General features: G+C 36.0%; 1 protein-coding gene across 3 annotated transcripts in view; it reads right to left on the bottom strand.

The window, feature by feature from the left end:
• WDPCP (WD repeat containing planar cell polarity effector) overlaps positions 1–14,486 on the bottom strand; it is a 390,456-nt gene that overhangs the window by 375,729 nt on the left and 241 nt on the right. The window lies entirely within an intron of this gene.

The raw sequence follows: 14,486 nt of genomic DNA, 5'->3' as shown, positions 1-14,486 counted from the left end.
AATATTATGTTAAAAAAAAAAAAAAAAAGATTAAACAAGATTTTAAAAATCAACAACCTAACTTTAAAACTTAAGAAACCATAAAAAGAAGAAAACTAAACCCAAAGCTCACATAAGGAAGGAAATAAAAAAGATTAGAGATAAATGAATAAAAAATAGAAAAGCAACGGAGAAAATCAATGAAACAAAAAGTTGATTCTTTTGGACTGACCAAATTAACATACTTTTAGCTAGACAGAACAAGAAAAAAGGAAAGAAGATTCAAATTACTCAAAATCAAAATCAGAATGGAAAAGAGGACATTACTACTGATTCTATAAAAATTAAAAGTATTACAAGAAACTACTATCAACTGTATGCCAAAAACCTGGATAATGTAGATGAAATGGACAAATTCATAAAAACACAAAACCTACCAAGACTAAATCATAAAGAAAATGTGAATAGACCTATATCTAGTAAGGAGATTGAATCAGTAATAAAAATCTCCCAATAAAGAAAAGTCCTTCAGCTCAGCTGTCACAGGTGAATTCTACCAAACATTTAAAGAAAAATCAATCAATTCTTCTCAAACTTTTCCAAAAATTGAAGAAAAGGTAACACTTTCTAACTCATTCCAAGAGGCCAATATAATATTGATACCAAAGCCAAACAAAGACACTGTAAGAAAATTATAGATCAGTATTTCTTATGAATAGTCGTGTAAAAATCCTCAACAAAATACTAGCAGAATTCAGCAGCATATTAAAAAGGTAACACCATGACAAAATGGGATTAATATAACGATGGCTCAACATATGAAAATCAATCAATATAATATACACATCAAAAACATGAAGAAAAAAAGCACATAATCATCTCAATTGATGGAGAAAAAGCATTTTACAAAATTCAACATCCTTTCATGATAACAACACAACAAATTAGAAGTAAAAGAAAATTACCTCAACATAGTAAAAGCCACAGATGAAAAACCTAGAGCAAACATCATACTCAATGTTCGTGAAAGACTTAAAAGTTTAGCTCTTAGAGCTTTTCCTATAAGATCAGGAATAAGGCAACATGCCTACCTTTCACCATTTCTATTCAACACAGTACTGGAGGTTCTACTTAAAAGCAATTAGGCAGAGTGGGAAAGGCATACAAATGGGAAAGGAAGTAAAATGATCTGTTTGCAGGTATGATTTTATATTAAGAAAACCCTAAAGACTCCACAAAACAGCTGTCAGAACTAATAAAGTAGCAGGACACAAAGTCAACAAACAGTTGCATTTCTGTACGCCAACAATGAACAATCTGAAAAGGAAATTATAAACTCCATTTACAACAGCATCAAAAAGAACAAAATAATTAGGAATTAACTGAATCAAGGAGGTGAAAGCCTTGTTCAGTGAAAACCAGGAAACACTGCTGAAAAATAGTAAAGATGAGGGGCACCTGGATGATTCAGCAGGTTAAGCGTCCAACTTTGGACTCAGGTCATGATCTATCTCATGGTTCACAGGTTCTAGCTCCATATCAGGCTCTCTGCAGTCAGCGCAGTGCCCACTTCAGATCCTCTGTCTCCCTCTCTTTCTGCCCCTACCCTGAATGCACTTCCATGTGCGCTCTCTCTCTCTCAAAAATAACATTAAAAAAAAAAAGACAACATAAATAAATGGGAATACATCCCATGTTCATGGACTGGAAGACTTTAATTTAGTTAAAATGTCAATATGACCCAAAGCAGTCTACAGATTCAATGCAATCCCAATGACATATTGTGCAGAAATGGTAAAACTCACCTTAAAATTCATATGGAATCTCTAGGACTGAAAAGAGCCAAAACAATTGAAAAGAGAGAGAGGAAGAAAAACTGGAGGGCTCAGACTTCTTCATTCCAAAACTTAACTACAAAGCTTAAGTAATTAAAACAGTAATTATGGCATTGGCATACATAGGCAAATTTATAGATATATAAATATAGCTTTGTAGTGAAGATATATAGGCCAATGGAATAAAATGTAAAGTCCAGAAATAAACTCTGACATATATGGTCAAATGACTTTGGATAAGGGTGTTAAGACCATTCAATAAGAAAAGGAGTCTTTTCAACAAACCTGGATATGCACAGGCAATAAAATAAAGCTGAATCCTTACCTAATATCATATATATTAACTGAAAATGGATCAAGGACCTAAATGTAAGACCTAAGACAAAAAATTCTTAAAATCATACATAGGACAAAAGCTTTATGATATTAGATTTGGTGATGATTTCTTGGATATGACACCAAAGACCCAGGTAACAAAAGAAAAACAAGGTCAAAGTGGACTACATGAAGGTTTTAAAATCTTAGGCATCAAAAAAACACTATCCTTAGTGAAACAATTACTTAAAAAGTCATGCATTGAGGGTGCCTTGGTGGCTCAGTTGGTTGGTTAAATGTCCAATTACTGATTTTGGCCAGGTCATGATCTCATGGTTCATGGGATTGAGTCCCATATCAGGCTCTGAGCTGACAGGACAGAGCCTGCTTAGGATTCTCTCTCTCCCTCTCTCTCTCTGTCCCTTCCCCACTTGTGCTCTCTCTCACAATAAATATTTGTATTAAAAAGTCACACATTGGCACAAGAGCCAACCAATGTACAAGAAAAGCATACAGATTTTAATGTAATCAAATAGAAAATATTCAATATTATTGTTTCAGGTCCCATTTTGCAAATAACCTTTGAGAAATTACCACATGTATGGTTTTAATTTAGTATTAAAGATGAATATCCACAATTACCTGAAAATTTTTATTTTAAAAAACTACTAAAAAAAAAAAGAGACCCTATCCACAGAGTAAATGTCAACTCACACAAGATGTGAAAATATTTGCAAATCATGTGTCTGGTTAGAAATTACTACCCAGAATCTATAAATTCTGAAACTCAACAAAAACTAACAGAGCACCTGGCTGGCTACATCGGTAGAGCATGTGACTCTTAATCTGGAGGTTGTGAGTTCAAGCCCCACAATGGGTATAAAGATTACTTAAGTAAAATCTTTAAAACAAAATCCAATTCAAAAATGAGCAAAAACTTTAATAGATATTTCTCCAAAGAAGATATATGGTCAATAAACACATACAAAAATCCTCATATCACTAATCATTACAGAAATGCATCAAAACTACAATAAGGTATAATCTCATACCCATTAGAATGGCAGCTATCAAAAAGAAAAACAGAAAATATATTTTGGCAAGAATGTGTAGAAATCAGAATCCTCATGCGATGCTCGTATGAATGTAAAATGAAACAGCTGTTAACAGAAAGCAATATGGTAGTTTCTTGAAAAATTAAAAACAGAACTACCATATGATCCAGCAATTCCATTTCTGAGTATTTATCTACAAGAACTGAAAGCAGAATCTCAAAAAGGTATTTGTACACCCAAGTTTATAGCAACATTATTCACAATAGCTAAAATGTGGCAGCAAACCAAGGGTCCATCAACTGATCAGTGGATAAGCACAATGTGATATACACATACAGCAGTATATTAGCTAGCCTTTAAATAGAATAAAATTCTGCAATATGCTACAACATGGATGAATCTTTTTTTTACATTTTTTTTGCGAATAGTTTATTGTCAAGTTGGTTTCCATATAACACCCAGTGCTCATCCCCACAAGTGCCCTCCTTCATGCCCATTACCCATCCTCCCCCTCACACNATTGTTTCCTTTGCTGTGCAGAAGCTTTTAATCTTGATGAGGTCCCAATCACTGATTTTTGCTCTTGATTCCCTTGCTTTTGGGGATGTGTCAAGGAGGTTGTTTCCTGCTTTCTCCTCTAGGGTTTTGATGGTTTCCTGTCTCACGTTCAGGTCAACATGGATGAATCTTGAGGACATTATGCTTAGTGAAATAAACCAGTAACAAAAGACAATTACATGATCTATGATTCCACTTAAGTGGGGTGCTTGGATACTCAAAATCATAAAGACAGAAATTATAATGGTGGCTGCCACAGGCTGGGTAGAGGGGAAAATGGAAGTGTTATTGTTTAATAGGTAGAGAGTTTCAGCTTTACAAGATGAAAGGTGTAGGGCACTTGGGTAGCTCAGACGGCTGAGCATCTGACTCTTGATTTCAGCTCAGGTCATGATCCCAGGGTCATGGGATCAAGCCCCACATTGGGCTCCATGCTGAGCATGGAACCTGCTTAAGATTCTCTCTCTCCCTCCGTCCCTCTTCACCTTTGTGCACAGTCTCTCTCTCTCTCACACTCTCTCTTTCTCTGAAATAAAAATTAAAAAATAAAGAAGAAAAATGTTAAGGGGATGGGTAATGATGGCTGCCAAAAATTATGAAGATACGTAATACCACTGACCTATACACTTAAAAATAGCTAAGATGGTAAATCTTATATGTACTTTACCATAGTAAAAAAAAAAAACCAACTTTATAATAATGTGATACCTGATTTATTTCACAAGTCTTACTTTTGCTTTTTAAAAGATCCTGTTTTTAATCACACTATAATCTATCATAGCTCTTTATTAATTGCAGGGATACTATGCAAAACACGTATTTCTAAACGTGCAGATACTTAAAACAACAGCAAAGAGATCTTACGTTTACTTTCTAAATATTATTTTGCTGGTTTCAATGCAACAGAATCAGATTATAACAAAATTGTTACATAAAGAGCTTTCATTGTAGTTCATTAAAGAAAACATTAAAATGAATTATTTTTAACTGGAATCATACTAATTTTATTTTTGGTATAAGTAAAATTAATAAGGTTAAAAAATTTCTTACTGTGTAAGTGTAGAATCTTGTAAGCTGAAAAATACCTAGAGTATCAAGAGCCAACATTCAATTTCAGGGATTTGAAACTTAATACTCCTTCAATAGCTCTGTTGGATGTTGTTAGAATGGGATTTCAAATATTTTCTGTAATTTTAATTAAACATTACCTAAAGAATGCTGAACTGGGAAAAAAATGTTAAAAACATTTCAAAATCCAGCATAACAGATTAATGCTCTATTGTTTGTAGCCTTAACAAAAGCAAATGATTCAGAAACCACCTGGAGATTCAAATTCAAAATGAACTGCAATGACATTTGTACTACTTGACATTAATTATTACTGGAGATGGTTCTCTAAGTAGGCAAAGAAGACAAGCTTATTATTAGTATAATTGGAAATGTGCTAATATGCCCACCAGAACAAAAATCTTCTCTTGTAACATACAGCACTATAAACTAATCAGTGCTAATGTGTTCCTTAATCTAACAAGGAGCCATAAAGAGAACAAGGCTATGAACTACCAGTTGACTGTGACTGTGTGTATCTGAACTGGAAGGGAAGAGGGGAGCAGAAATGTCTATGGCCTTCTTGGAGTATGGAGATGTCCTATTCTGCTACAGGACTGCGGTAAGATTTCTGGTTATGAAAACTCTCCCTTTGAAAATTCACTATAAATCAAGAACAGAATCCATGAGATTAGGCAAAGTTTGATTGTGAAGTGATTGGCGGAGGTATAAGAAGTCTAACGGAACTTATATATTTACTTATAACTTGTATACGTGATTAAGTTATCTGCAACTCAAAAGCTTTGAATTTGACATCCATATACCAAAGGAATACGACACCTTTTACCATATTCCTCAAGTCATAAGTAATTTATAATTTTAGGTCTACTTTATACCACTTTATTATAAGTCAAGCAATGAGGAATGGCATTATCGTGATTTTAAGCAGTTATTTTAAACCATATTTTATCTCTGCATTTTAATCTTGACTTTATTAGTTTAATAATCTCTTCCAAAGGCATTCCACAATTTATTTCTCAGTGGTTTTTCTAGTATTTTTCAAAATGGGTATCAATGCATTAATTTAATTTAAAATGAAGTCATACTTTTTTTAAAGTAAGTTAATATTATTTGACTGGGTTTCAACAATTAGGTTATATGGCAATATTTTATCCAAAACTGAAAATGCAATGAGCAAACAAACCACCTCAAGGTTTTGACATAACATATTTAAGAATTATGGTAAGATAAAAGCATTTAATTACAATTATTGTTTTGGGAAGGTGATAATAGAATGTCATTTCAATTTTTCCTAACACTTTCAGAGCATATTGAATTAATCAGGATAACTCTAAGTCAAAGAGGGACTGTATAATACTAGACAAATTTTAGTAAAGCTTTTAATGACTAAGTAATACCTTTGAAAATCAGGTAGTTTTCAATTTTTTGTTTTCAGACAAATTGAAGAAATGGCCCAAATGAGTAAGATCAGTGAAAACTATTTCTGATTACAGGCTACTACATGATTTTGTTTTGCAAATGACATGGAAGGACTTCAAAGAATTCCCATCTTATTTATGTGAATAAGGTTTCTAAGCATTTACAACTATAACTCTGGAAAACAGGAATAAGTTTCAAACTGAATCCAAACTCATTCTAACCACAAGTAATAATCATCCCCATGTATATAAACTAATCAGGGGAGAAAAAGTCCCATCCATTGAGATACATCCCATTAAACTTGTACCTTTAATTTTCAATAAGTATCTAAATTTGTAACATATTTGTTTTGATACACTGAATGCTATTAAGAACTGTGATGGCAAGAAGTTTATTATATGAACAGTCATTAGTGATAAATCTTTAAAAAACTTAGTTTCAATTTATCATATTTTTGTGATAAAAAACTATGATAGCATGCTCATAAAAAAGGCTTTTTAGCATTAAAATACACTAAAACAAGATAAAATTCCAAGTTTGAGATTAGCAATGTAAAGAAACCTCAACTTCTGACTGTCAAAGAAGAAATATTTACCTATTTTTTTAAATGGACAATGGTAGAAAGATACTTAGATTCCACTGATTTTTTTTAAGGTTATTTATTAATTTTGAGAGCAAGAGTACACGAGGAAGGGGCAGAGAAAAAGGGAAATAGAGAGAATCCCAGGTAGGCTCTGTACTGACAATGCAGAGCCCAACAAGGGACATGATCTCACCAAGCGTGAGACACTCAGTCGACTGAGCCCCCCAGGTACCCACCCACTACATGTTTTTTAAAGAATGAGCTAACAGGTTTTTTTAATTCTATATTCATAATACATTGGAAATTAGAATTTTTATAATTGTATAAACGTGATACATTTTAGATGTTAATTTTTAAACGTATGAGAGGATATGTAGTTTGATTTCTTAATGTAAGAAGATCTTAGTTTTCTAGATATGGCTACAAGAACTTGAACAAATCACAACCTTTGAAACTGACTTTCTTGGGGCACCTGGGTGGCTCAGTCAGTTAAGGGTCCAATTTCAGCTCAGGTCATGATCTCACGGTTCATGGGTTCGAGCCCCACATCGGGCTCTGTCCTGACAGCCAGCTCTGAGCCTGGAGCCTGTTTCAGATTCTGTGTCTCCCTCTCTCTCTGATCCTCCCCTGCTCTCGCTGTCTCTCTCTCTCTCAGATATAAATAAGAAACATTAAAAAAAAGTTTTAATAAAAGAAATTGACTTCCTTAAATTAAAATGAGGATAACATTTACTTCAGGATGATACATATGTAATAATACACATTCACTCTGATTTTTGTAAAATGCAAAACAATATGATTAAATTTATGAGAGCCTACAAAAAATAACACCTCCCTTAACTTTGAGTCCTTCTTATATGAACTAGACAGACCAGCTAAGACATCACGTGAAAAATCTCAGCTGCAAGTCATGAAAACTTGATTCATTTCCAGGGGCTATAGATTAAATTGAACTATAACTAAATTCCTATGTACTACGATTCTTTAAAATTAAACTTAGCCAAATACAAGAAGGTATTACAAAACCAGATTTGAGAACTAAGGCAGTGAAATGTAAAAAGGAATCAGGTGTCTTAGATTTAGAAACAAGGCTACAGAGGGCCAGCCTTACCCAGTCAATCCCATCTTTTGGGGAGAGTTTGCAATTTCCTATCTTAAATAAGCATGTGTAACATAACCCAGTAATAATAATATATGCCCGTTTTCTGGGCCTCTATCTACAGATCTCAGTAGTTTCATTTAGATGGAGCCAACTATATTCCACAGGCAAACCAAGCATACTACACAGTAAATATATTAAATTAAAATAAATAATATTGCTATATATAATTGAAACTGTTCTTAATTCTGCCTATATGTTAAGCCTGTTAATTTAGCTAAATGACTTGGTATACAAGTGACTAATAAGCTTTTACCAAAAATTGTTAATATATAAATTTTTATTATAAAGTGTCAAATAATATCTGTGAAATTTCAGATATGCTCAGTACTCTACAACTTCTTCTAATCATTTTCCAATATAATTTGCACTTAAAAAATTTCTGCTTAGCTAGAAAAGTTTGAAACTGATTGGGTTCATTAAGTCAAGATCATTCAAGCTTCCACAATAGCAATTTTGAATACATTTCTCTTGCACTTATTGTGAGGAAGACATCATGTTATGTTCTATGAGGCATACAGTGATGCATAAGACAATCTCTGAACTCAAAGAAAGCATCAGTCTAATACAGAAAAGTTGAGAGCATTGCACAGTGACTACCACCTAAATTCTAGAATTAACATTTTACTATACAGTATTTCCTGTAACTATATTTGCTTTATCTATATCTTAACTTTGTATAGACATAACTATTCATTCCCCTATACATCCATCAATCCATCTTATATTTTTTAAATTTTTCTAAAGATTTTATTTTCAAGTAATCTCCACCCTCAATGTGGGGCTTGAGCTCACAACCCCAAGATCAAGAGTCACATGTTCCACCGGCTGAGCCAGCCAGGCATCCATAATGCATTTCAAAGAAAGCTGCAGATCTAAGTATGTTTCACCCCTAAATACTACAGCATACCTATCATTAGCTGGAGCTTGATAATCTTTACAGGATTTTTTTAGAAAAAAATTACAAATATCAAATGTACAAATCTTAAATGTTTCACTTGCATATTTTTACAAATGCCTACACTGCTGTAATCCACACCCTTTTCAAGATATAGAATATTACTGTCACCTAAAAAGTTCCTTCTTACCCATTTGCAGTCAATCTCCACCCACTTAAACTCCCACTTAAAGGGAACCACTGTTGGGGATTTTCCCCCCACCATTAATCAGTTTTGCAGATAATTTTTAAATTCAAATTTTAAAAGAAAGAGTGACCATCAGACTAACTTATCAAAAAAGACTTCACATGAAGAGATGTACAGAAACATGATAAAGTAAACATAACAAAACGCTTAACAATTGTAGAAATTAGATGGTGGGTATAGGGGTGCATCAGTTAGCAATTTACGATCTCTCAGCTCCAAATCTTTCTTTGCCCTGCTTTGTGACACTGGGAACATTTCTCCTTTGCCAGCTTTAGGTGGAGCAATGGAGTGACCCTGTAAGGTGATAGCATCAGAAAGACACTTCCTGGGGCACCTGGGTGGCTTAGTCAGTTAAGCGTCCGACTGACTTTCGCTTTGGTCATGATCTCGTGGTTCGTGGGTTCCAGCCCCGCGTCGGGCTCTGTGCTGACTGCCAGCTCAGAGCCTGGAGCCTGTTTCAGATTCTGTGACTCCCTCTCTCTCTGACCCTCCTCTGCTCATGCTGTCTCTCTCTCTCTCCTAGAAATAAGGAAAAAAATATTAAAAAAAAAAAAAAGAAAGAAAAAGAAAGACACTTCCTTTCTGAATTCAGGCTTCCATCCTCATGACCATGATCATGACCATCTTCATCATCACCATCATCATTATTCAGCATGAAAGCCCAAGAGCCTTGTTGAGGAGACAAGTTCCAACGGTGGCCACAGGTTCCAATCTCCTCACTGACAGTGCATACTGTGAATGGCGCATATGCCCTTTGTGACAGGTCTTCACACAAGCTTTGGGGAAAAGGGCACTCTCCCAGTCCTTCTTTCTCATCCCAGAAATATTAGCTGCTCTTCAGCACCAGTTACTTCTGGAACACTTAGACTCTGAGTTCTTTTATGCCTTTTAGTATAACCACCCCTCTTTGTTCTAGTTAACATTTCATCATATTAAATTTCCAAATAACCAGCAGAGTTCTATCTCCTGACTGAATGCAGACTACTATAAAGGATTATTCACTGTATAGCTTTTCTGTATGTTTGTAAACATTGGGGGAGGGAAGTAGCAAGAAGGCATATATTAAAAGACTGGCAAACTGTAATAACTGGTAAAACTGGATGATGGGCTGAGAAAATTATACTACTATATCTTCATTTTGTTTATGTTTTAAATTTCTGTAGTACTTTAAAACAGAGGCATGGGAAAGAAAGGCTTCATAATGGTTAAAGTATTTAGAAAGAGCTTGGTGGAACAGATTTTTAATAGGCAGAAAAGAAGGATAAAAAATTCCAGTTAAGGAAAAAGCATGTATAAAATATGAAGGCAAAAAATGAAAGGACATGTTTTAGCAACAGCAACATTGGCTGAAGTACAAGACATAAGGGGCACCTGGGTGGCTCAGTCAATTAAGCATCCAACTTTGGCTCATCATCTCACGGTGTGAGTTCCAGCCCCACGTCGGGCTCTGTACTGACAGCTCAGAGCCTGGCATGTGCTTCAGATCCTGTGTCTCACTCTTTCTGCCCCACTCCTGCTCACACTCTGGCTCTCTCTCTCTCTCAAAAATAAATAAACATTTAAAAAAAACTTCTAAAAAACACATAAAATGCAAATGAATATGCCTGATGAGATTTTGTTTTCCTCCCATTTAACCTTCACTTCACATTCAATTGCTTTCTTTTTGGCCTAATCTCCTGTCTCTGCTCTCTCCATACTTCTACATACTGTGCAAGGTCTAGCTTGGACATCTCTAACCCATCTCTTATGAGTCATAAATTGATCCAATGCAGTCTTTTTGTAGGTCTTAATTTCTTCAAACATAGGCATTAATTATATGTCTTTGGACACATTTATGACAAAATGTAGATATGTCTGTGCTTTTTTTTTTTTTACATGTAAAGCCATTAGCAGTAACATACGGCATGATTTCATAATCTCTACATAGTAGAGGATAAGAAAAACCATTATTTGGGGCACCTGGGTAGCTCAGTCAGTAGGTATCCAACTTCAGCTCAAGTCATGAGATTGTGGTTCAAGAGTTCGAGTCCTGTGTCAGGCTCTGCACTGACAGTGTAAAGCCTGCCTGGGACTCTCTCTCTCTTCCTCTCCTTTTGCCCCTCCCCAATTCACACATGCTGTCTCTCTCTGAAAATAAATACATAAGCTTTAAAAAGAAAAAGGATTAGTTGATTCTTTTATTAAAAAAACTTTCTTGTTATAACTACAAAATATACCTACATACACAAGAGTTTATGTGCATGTATATCAACACATGATCTCTGGGAAGGGATTGGTAATATTCTTTGTTAAACTGGGTGGTGAGTACAGTTGAACAAATAATAAAATGAATTCCCAAGATTTGTCCACCTACCCGTAATTTTTTTTAAATGTTTATTTATTTTCCACAGAGAGACAGAGTACAGGTAGGGGAGGAGCTGAGAGACAGGGAGACACAGAATCCGAAGCAGGCTCCAGGCTCTGAGCTGTCAGCACAGAGCCCGACACGGGGCTCGAACTCACGAACCACAAGATCGTGACCTGAGCTGAAGTCTGAGGCGTAACCGACTGAGCCACCCGCGTGCCCTACCTACCCACATTTAAAGCACCCTTAGGCCACTGTCCAGTGATGTCTCTCTTCCTTCTCCTTCTTCAGAAATTTCACAACTATTGTGAAATTTGATTTACAAAAAAAAGTCTGTTTAATCCAATCTGAAAATATTAAAAATTATAAAGCCAGCTGGACATGTAATAGGAAAAACTCATACAAGAGGGAAGTCATAGAAGACAAATGTACCCACTCCCTCTCTCTGACCCTCCCCTGCTCACTCTGTCTCTCTCTCTCCTAGAAATAAATAAAAAAAAAAAAGAAAACAAATGTACCCAAACAAAACATATGACAATTCATTAAAAGCATCTATGAACATGCATTTGTTGTACACATTAAAGTATAAAGATACCCCAACTGGGCTCCTTTTTCTCCTAACCCCCAATACTGGTGGGGTCTGAACCTGCCGATCTATTTCACGCTTCTATATGTTGTATGTACTCTTCCATTTATTTAGAATGTGGCAGGAACACAGGCATTCATTCTAAAATAGTAGAGAGCAGCAGGCAAATGTTGTTTGGTGTCACCTAGGCAAGGACTCTGCTTTCTCAACCCCTTCTGGGCTTCCTGATGGGAAGTCTGGTTGAAGATCCAGGACAATGCAATGTTTGGAAACATTCTTTCAAACAGACGCACACAAAGACTGTTAAAGTAAGTTCTTCCAAGATACAAAGGCAATGGTTAAGACTAGAATTGGGTTTCTTGCCTCTGACACTCCTCTTCCTGTGTAGTCAGTATCACAGACAGCTATACACTCCATTGTACATTCAGGAGCAAAAGAAATGCCCCAACAAAGATATGTTGCAGCTGTTCCTGCTCTGGGTGATGCCCTGCTTCCACTAACTTCCAGCAGCTGTGCAAAAGAACTTTCTGTGATAATGAAAATGTTCAATATTCTATCCCATGTGGCTTTTGGACACTTGAAATGTAACTAGTGTGACTAAGGAACTGGACTTCTAATTTTATGTTTAATTTTAATTAATTTAAATTTAATAGCTACATGATTCACAGCTAGAGTCTTGGGTTACTGAGTTTTAGAGTCTTGGTAAAAAAAAAAAATCAGGAACTTAAAGCAGCTGTCTTACCACCAACCCAAAACCCTACCTACAAAACCACAAATGTGGTTCTACCTTTTTACCTTGCTGCGGGGCAAAAATATCCATTTGCCTTCATTCACGCAGCACCTCCTTTGTGAAGCCCTGGCACCCTGGAGTTGCTAACTCTTTAACTATTACTAACCAGGCCACACCAGGTTGTCATTTACATAGTGGTATTCCCTGCTACTACGAGGGCTCTAAAAAGACAGCAACTGTATTTTTTTACACTCTGAATTCCCAGAGCTTAACAGGGTGCCATATCCTAAGACCCTTGCCCTACATTTTCCTGGCCAATTTTTTACACCAGTTTATTTTTTATTTTTTAGTTTGTTAGTTTATTTTGAGTGAGCACAAGGGAGGAAGAGGCAGAAAGAGAGGGAGAGAGAATCCCAAGCAAGCCCTACACCATCAACACAGAGCTCGAACTCTGTGATGTGGGGCTTGAACCCATGAACCATGAGATCATAACCTGAGCCGAAGTTGGACACTTAACCAACTGAGCCACCCAGGGGCCCCTCACCAGTTTTTATTTAAACAATTCCAGCTCGTTACTAGTCTATCATTTGAAATCTCATAATCCCAACCACATCCATCATCTTAGAACTAGAGAAATCCAAGGTCCTTTTGTCTATATCAAAGGGTTTGGTGTTCTACCTCCATATACAATTGCTCAGTTAGAAAACACTGTAAAATGGTGAAAATGATGCATATTAGGAAATCAAGTGGAAATAACGAAGAAATACTTCAACAAGGAATCTGGAATTCTGGACAAAACACAAATTTGGGAGCGTCTTGACACAGAAGTAACCATGCGTTTGACATCTGTAACCATGCAACTCGGGATGTAGATCATTTAGGGATTAACTGTAGATAGAAGAGCAAAGGCTCTGCAATGTTAAGAAGTCAAAGGCAAAAAAGAACACGCAAGGAACACTGAGAAGGAACAACCAGTGACCTAAGAGGAAAACCAGGAAAGTATGTTATATGAATAACAAGTGAATAAAGCGATTCATAGAAGAGAGAATTATTCAGTTATGATAAGTAATATTGATAAAACTGGAAAGTAAAGTGTTTCAGTTCTTTCCGACAATAGCAAACTCTCTAAAATGAAGAGAGTAAAAGTGAAAGATACCACTTGGCATTCAATTTACCAATGATCGCGAAAAATTAAAAGTTAGAGTAATGTTATCCACTATAGATTTTCATTTTCTTTGCAGATATGCCATTCCAGAGCACCCCATCTTCCTTTCCCTATCCACATCAAAGGTTTCAGGGAGCACAATTCTCTTGAGCAGCATTAATTTTAAAGGAAAACATCCTGAGTTGTACACCAGCTGAGACACTGCCTGAAACAACTACCGTCTCCCATTCGAGTGCCACATGTTCCTTAGGAAAGGTCAAGATGGTTTATACAGCAGTTTTCAAAAAATAGGCAAAAGTGTCAACATTCGCGGAGGATTTAGAGAAAAAGTTAGATCCCGTGAACTGTGAACTCCAGGAAGGGAAGGGCTTACTTCCCACAGGCAAGCGCTATTTTTAACTTTAAAAGAGCTGCATCCTCCAGAGGAGAGGAGAGCGCGAACTTCGGGGCACTACGCCCTCTAGAACGCCGCTGCCCTAAAACTCAGCGCTGAGAGACCAGCGAGTGCCCGGGCGCTACCCAGTAGGTCAGCACTCGGGTTTTAA

This window comes from Crocuta crocuta, unplaced genomic scaffold (genome assembly GCF_008692635.1).
Source record: "Crocuta crocuta isolate KB4526 unplaced genomic scaffold, BGI_CrCroc_1.0 scaffold113, whole genome shotgun sequence".
NCBI lineage: Eukaryota > Metazoa > Chordata > Mammalia > Carnivora > Hyaenidae > Crocuta > Crocuta crocuta.
This window is presented reverse-complemented; position numbering and strand designations above follow the sequence as displayed.